The sequence below is a fragment of the Camelus dromedarius genome, chromosome 16 (assembly GCF_036321535.1).
Source record: "Camelus dromedarius isolate mCamDro1 chromosome 16, mCamDro1.pat, whole genome shotgun sequence".
NCBI classification, from domain to species: Eukaryota; Metazoa; Chordata; class Mammalia; order Artiodactyla; family Camelidae; genus Camelus; species Camelus dromedarius.
Genome location: NC_087451.1, coordinates 35277914 through 35284740, shown reverse-complemented (window position 1 = coordinate 35284740; position 6827 = coordinate 35277914). Strand labels below are relative to the sequence as shown.

The following is a 6827-nucleotide window of genomic DNA, read 5'->3' as shown; positions in this document are numbered from 1 at the left end:
AATTCAAGGAATGATGATTTTTTTATTGATTTATAATCATTTTACAATGTTGTGTCAAATTCCAGTGTTCAGCACAATTTTTCAGTCATACATGGACATATACACACTCATTGTCACATTTTTTTCTCTGTGAGCTACCACAACATTTTGTGTATATTTCCCTGTGCTATACAGTATAATCTTGTTTATCTATGCTACAATTTTGAAATCCCAGTCTATCCCTTCCCACCCTCCGCCCCCCTGGCAACCACAAGTCTGTATTCTCTAGGAGTCTATTTCTGTCCTGTATTTACGCTTTGTTTTTGTTTGTTTGTTTTTTATTCTGTTTTTTTAGATTCCACACATGAGCGATCTCATGTGGTAATCTTCTTTGTCTTTCTGGCTTACTTCACTTAGAATGACATTCTCCAGGAGCATCCATGTTGATGACGTTCTTAAGAAGGGAGGAGTCCAGAGTGTCAACTCATGTAGGTAAGTCACAGTATAATAGAACTGAAAAATGTCTGTTCGATTTTTTTTTTTTTTTTTTTGACAAAAAGCACACTCTGGAACTGGGGGAGAGCCACTCCGTGGAGGTTCCACAACCAGGCTGGATGGCTGGGTGCAGGGGGAGCAGACTCGCAGAAGAATCAACGCAGAGCGTGAGTAAGCATCATTTAGAAAGTTTTGCTGCGGAAGATGAGCGAGAAATACGGTAGTCAGGGGCGGGTAGTTGTGAACACAATTTCTCTCATTTTTAAAAAGGATTTTCGTGGGATATTTCTATTGTTTTTATGTTTAGATGAAGGAAATGGTCTGGGGAGGTGAGTGGGGGCTGTTGTTCCAAGACTAAGAGGAAATGCCAGAGAGACGTCTGAGATGAGGAACGTCACCACGCACGGCAAGAAGAATTAAATCTGGGCAGAAGAGGAACAATTTCTCTTTCTTAGAGAAGGAGTTGAGATGGAAAAACAGGTAACTGAATGAAACTGTTCCTTATTTCCCTGGGAAATCCCGACCACTTAAGGAGCAGTTTCACTGACCGATAATTGATGACGCCATGTTGCAGTGTCTCCATCTGGCAGGAAGAGCCTGTGATTTAAGACAGAGAATCTGTCTCCCCATCTGCTTTGGGACCATTAGTTGGGGGGAAAAAATCGGCTTGGTGAGCCGGAGAGGTGCAGGGGACAAAGGAACTCGCCCTGGGTCCGTTCGCACTGCATTTTCATTCCCTACGGAGAAGAGCAGGTGTTCGCTTTTTCATCGCGAAAGCACCACGCTTCCTCCCCAGCTTCATCTGAAACAGGCGGCTTCCAGGGCGGCCACCCACAGCTCGGAGCGTCCCCACCGAGAGGGAAAATAAATGCCAAGCCCCCGTGCACCAAGCAAAGAGGAGCAGCTGGAAAAAAGAAAAAAAAAAAAAAAAAAAAAAAGCCATCTCTCCAGCCAGTCCCACTGGGCGGGGTTAGAGGCGAAGCTTAAGTTTACCAATTTTACTATTATTTGTTTAACCATGACTAGTTTGAGAGTAGGCAACCTAACAACTAGTTAGTGACAGTCCCTTTCGCTAAGTCCAGAAAGACCAGAGAGTTCTTAGGAAACCATAACATTGATATTACCACATGAATGTATATGGTGTATTATGATACACAGTATGAATGATATTATAACATTCATATAATATCATATTAATATGATAGTGGGACTGGAATAGAACCCAGGTTATGGAACAGTCAAAAATTATCAGTACTCAGTGGTGACCAGAGGCTTTTCTCACAGGGAACTAGGTGGTTCTGAGAGTCCCTGAAGGGAGGGGGAAAAAAATCTAGGTTATAATATCCGCTGCTGACTTTGCCAAATACAGCTCTTTGTGACTTTTGGAAAATTATTTAACATTTATATATAACAATTTTTCTAACCCTAAAATGCTGGGCCTAAAAGCATATTCTTTGTGGGGCTAAATAAATACATATATACATAGATTGCCTAAGCTTATATCTTCTATTTAATATTATTTTTATTATTACACACTTTTATACTATGTTTATTTATTGTCATGTTTTACTCCATCAGGATCCTGCCAGGAAACAGAATTCACAGAGGGTTCAGACAGAGATACGTTAAAGCGAGAGCTACTTATGGAAATAAAGGCGGGGTAAGGACATGTAAGGAGACAGCGAAGCGTGAAGGGGCTTAGCACCTGTGGGAAGCCGTCACCATCCCAAGGGCCACAAAGAGGAAACAGTGTTTATCAGAGGTAGGTAAGTAAGGCCGGAACTACTGGGACCATGGAAAAGGGGACACCCTAGTGGGGTCACCAGTCATGAAGGCACGTGGTCCCTGCCAGAGACTGGACGTCTACGCAGGACGGAAAGAGAAAACGCAGTTCCTGATCTTCCGTTCCACCCCGAGTCCCTTTTGGATGCCTGCCATTGGCTGAACGCAACAGATTCCAATCCACAAAGGGAATGCTGGTACCTTCTGCAAAGGTCCAAGTCCCAGGGCACAGAGCAGGACACAGAGGAGAACAGAAGGGAGCTGGATCAGAATGACACTACAGATAGTTTCTAGAAAATAGTAAAAGCTTAACAGCATTACCTAAAATTATTGTAACATCAAGCAGGTTATATTAATAAATATGATGGTGATGACAATGACCATGTATTACAGAAAATCCCAAAGGAGGAAAGTTTAAGATATGCATATATTTATGTTTTAAGATATTTATATGTTTAGGTATGTGGCTGGCATTTATCTTCAAGGATCATAGAGGACTGATGGAAAAGACAGACATTAAATAGTTGCAATATAAAGTAATATATTCTGTTTGGAGAGGTTTGTATCCAGCTCTTAGGATAGTCAAAAAGTAATTAATTAATCATCAATAATTAATTTATTAAGAAGAATTGGAGAAGTTTTTACGTAAGGTAGCTTACTTACCGTATTAGCCTGAGATCAACATTCCAATCTATTGATTTAATAACTAAAGAACTGTATGACTTGGAACTGGGTTGTTTTCAACAAAAATTCTAACACAACGCATATTACTAAAGTAATGGAAATAATAAAATGAAAAGAATACTGAACAAACAGTAAGAAAAACTTCTCTATTTATTGAATCAAGTCTTACCTTTTTTATGTTTAACTTAAAAATCAGAAGCGCTATCTAAATTATTGTTTTTTATTGTCTTTGGCTGTCTCATTGATCATCAATAGACAAAATGGGTTTCTTCACCCCTGCTTAAGCTAGAAGGATTACAAAAGAAAAATCACAGATAACTATTCAAAAAATGTTTAGTGTGTAACTTTTATACTTATTAGTAGACACATTTTTCACTGACGTTTAAAAACATGCTTGAACTTATATTTAAAGATGCCTGTAATTAAATGATAGTGACTGAAGATGAACAGAGGTCAATTCATACAATTTCTTCCTTTTATTGATAGAGAAAAAGAGACACAAGGAAGCTGAGTACCCAGTGTCCCATTAATATTTAGAGGCGTATCTTGAAGCCAGGTTTCATAATTCTTACGTCAATAGTGGAATACAGAAAGAATAGATTTCCTTTGGTACATTTCCGATTTTCTTATCCATTAATTCTCAGCGTTTTCATGTTGGAAAGCACTGGTGTATCCCTTTAGTTCCTGGAAGTTTGAGTGCATCTCCATGGTCTATTAACCCCATCCCTCCCCTGGATATTCTGGATCTCTTTACTCTGCCTCTTCAAGGCTGTACTTCCCCTGGTTTGCATGGAGAAAGCAGGGTGCAGGAGGCACTAAAGCCACTGACTCGTGTCCCCGTCTCCCTGGTTTGGCAGCTTTGCCGAAACCAGCTCTGCTACAAGAGGTGTTTCTGGGATGTGAGAGGTCTACAGAGCTTATGCGAACTTTCAGGCTAATTTTTGGAGGAGAAGAAGTCAATGTGATACGAAAGGTAAAACATTTGTTTGGTCGAGCTGGAAAAGGAGGCACCAGAAGGAGTCTTAGTATATTAGTTCACTCTTTGGGGAAGTTGTGGAGAATACAGAGAAGGTTTGGGATTTGAGTTCAATTTTCAGATTCTGATAAATTCTGCGTCAGGAGCTCAAAAGGAGCCAAGATGACAGAGGCCAAAATCTTGCATCCTGGTTTTTATACCCTGCTGCACATCCAGTATTAACAATGTTCCTTGTTGTCATATTATCCTTGTTTCCTATGTGAGTAACAATTAAGTCGTCTACATCAATTGCCTTCACTTGAAAAATAATTGAATAAATGGTCACAGTTAACCTTTAGTTTGTCATGAAGTTACAACCCACTCTGAGCAATACATACATTTTGAAAGATAAATCACAGATAAACAGAACAACCTACTTAAAAAGATATTCCAGTAATGTACTTTTAATACAACCAGGTCCCTTTTAAGGTGAAATATATTTCAATTTATAAAATGATTTACATACAATCTTTATAAAGTCAGAGTCCCTATTTTGTCTCCAGTCTGTCTCAATTCCCCCAACTCCCCCCCAAAAAACCCAAAAAACAATGTGATATTTAAATACAATGTATTATGATACATTTAATATATATGTACACATGTATGTATTTTTATTATAATAAATGTAATGTACTCTCTGAATTGTAGTATGTTCATGAGAAAATCTTCAAAATAAAACAAATCAGTCCAGAAATGAAATTAGAATGGGAATTGGCTGTAGATACTGAATCTTGGTTTAACCATCTGTTAAGACACAATTAATAAACGTATGACTTCAGCTAGCGCTTAGATGCCCTGGCTCTGGTCCCAAGCTTTATCCTCTCTGCTAACACGGCTGACTGAAAGCCCCCATAGGAACCCAAATTCAAAATGTCTAAAATTCAACCCTTGTGATTCCCTTGCCTCTTCAAATCCAATTCTTTAATTCCTGATCTTGAGGAAATGGCCTTACTATCCAACAGACCTCTTAAGCCAGAAATCCGAGACAATTTCCTCTTCATTATCACCATTTCACGTACCATCAGGCCCTAAGATGTGGCTTCTGCTTCTAAATGGCTCTTGTATCTAGTTCCTTCTCTGCACCAGTGTCTTATTTCAGGTCTTCATTATTTCTTTCCCAGAATAATCCAGTGGTCTCCTGTCTCTAATTTAAATCTGATGAAGGTGTCCCTCCGTACTACTGTTATAAGGTGTAAATTTGATTTTGTTATTTTTCTCCCTTGCAATCTTTCTGTTGTTCCTGAGACTTGGTAGAGCTGAAACCCGTAGGCAGAAACACACGTCTGTATGGCCATCATTTGATATCTGTGTACCACCATGACCTCGTCTCTTCCTCTTAGCCTATAAAACATTCAATATTCTAGCCATGCTGAATTAACTGACGTTTCTTGAATGTAGCATACTCTAAGGGGCCTCTCAGCCTCTGGTGCCTACTACATTCTCTGCCGGTTTCATGTTTCCAAGTTCACTGGATTCAAATGCAGAAGCATCTTCTCCTGAATGCCTTCCTCGGACTCCCATGCTGAATCCAGTTTCCCTTTTCTGCTTTCTCGTACTACTTTTTGCATCGTTGTCACGTGTAACACTGCATTTAATTATCGAATCAGTCATTTGCCTTTTCCACAACTATGTGAAATCCTCCACATGCCTAGCCTCCATCCTTCACGTCCGCATCTTGAACACTTAGCAGAGCGTCTGACGTCAAGCAGACATTCTGTACATACTTATTGACTAAACCAGACCACTCTAATCCCAGATAAGATGCACACATGTGTTACGATTACAGACTATATTGAGGTTCAAGTCAGCAGCTGGAGAAAATAAGTCAATTTCACTAACAAGGTCTTATTTATTATTATGCTGCCAGGGTTAATTTTATATGTTTGCTTACATCCAAGTTACTGCGCTTAGGGTAAAATGGTGACCTGCCGTTTGGATTCCGCGTATTTTGCCTTTCACAGCAGGGAACTGTGCTAAGTCAGCACTTTCCTGTCCTGAACTACCTTCAAGGCACAAGGCCTTACTTAAAATAATAAATGATCATCCTTCAAGAGTCAATTAGAATCAGAATCATAACAATTTCTTTCTGGAAGGGACAGTCTTAAGAGACATGTATTTCAACTGCAGTTGAACTGACTCATGAATTTGATAATTGTTCTTCCTGCTGTGAATGTTAGCTTGTCTTCTGCTTTGCACCCAACATACAGAGTCCTTTGCAACTGCAGAATCTGTGGAAATCACCAGAATTGTTACATACAAACGTAGCCTGATTTAGTGACTGTTTCAGTCATTCAGAAACAGTCTGGAAACGATAAAACGTAGCCAGATGAAAATTTCAAGGGTGGAAGTGATGTTATTGTTTTTCCCTCAAACATACTGTTTTTAGCTGAGAGCAAAAGTAAACTTTCAGTGGTCCCTGCAGGGATATCTGACACGAAGTGTTCCTTAAACTGAAGATGAATCTCTGCAAGTGTAAAAAGGTTAGTGGGGCTCTCCGTGGTACAGAAACTTCTTTACAGACATTTATGCAATGCCTTTGATGCCCCAGTTGCTTGGTCCTGGGAAATGTCTCCCCTTTAAAAAAGCTTGCTAGATGATGGTGAGATTTTATATATGTGTATAATATATATAATACACATATATGTGTACGTGTATTTATTATGTATGTATATGCGTGTGTGTGTGTGATGCTAAGTTTGATAAATTACAGACAGCGTCTGGTGGAAGCGCAGATGAGTGACAGTAAGCTCCAAGGTCAGAAAATACTCTCTGAAGATGCTGGTGGACAATCACAACTTTAATGGAGACGTTAAGAAACGGGAGGTAGATAGGTTTGCTATATTACAGAGAATCGGAAGCAGAAGGCATGCGT

The 6827-nt window shown here is 39.5% G+C and overlaps 1 long non-coding RNA gene across 1 annotated transcript; it reads left to right on the top strand.

Moving 5' to 3' along the window:
* The first annotated feature begins 554 nt into the window (after positions 1–554).
* Positions 555–2623, top strand: LOC105085690 (uncharacterized). Its single transcript, XR_836848.3, has 3 exons — positions 555–645; positions 782–954; positions 2053–2623. It is a non-coding gene; the product is annotated as an uncharacterized LOC105085690 (long non-coding RNA).
* The last annotated feature ends 4204 nt before the right edge of the window (positions 2624–6827 follow it).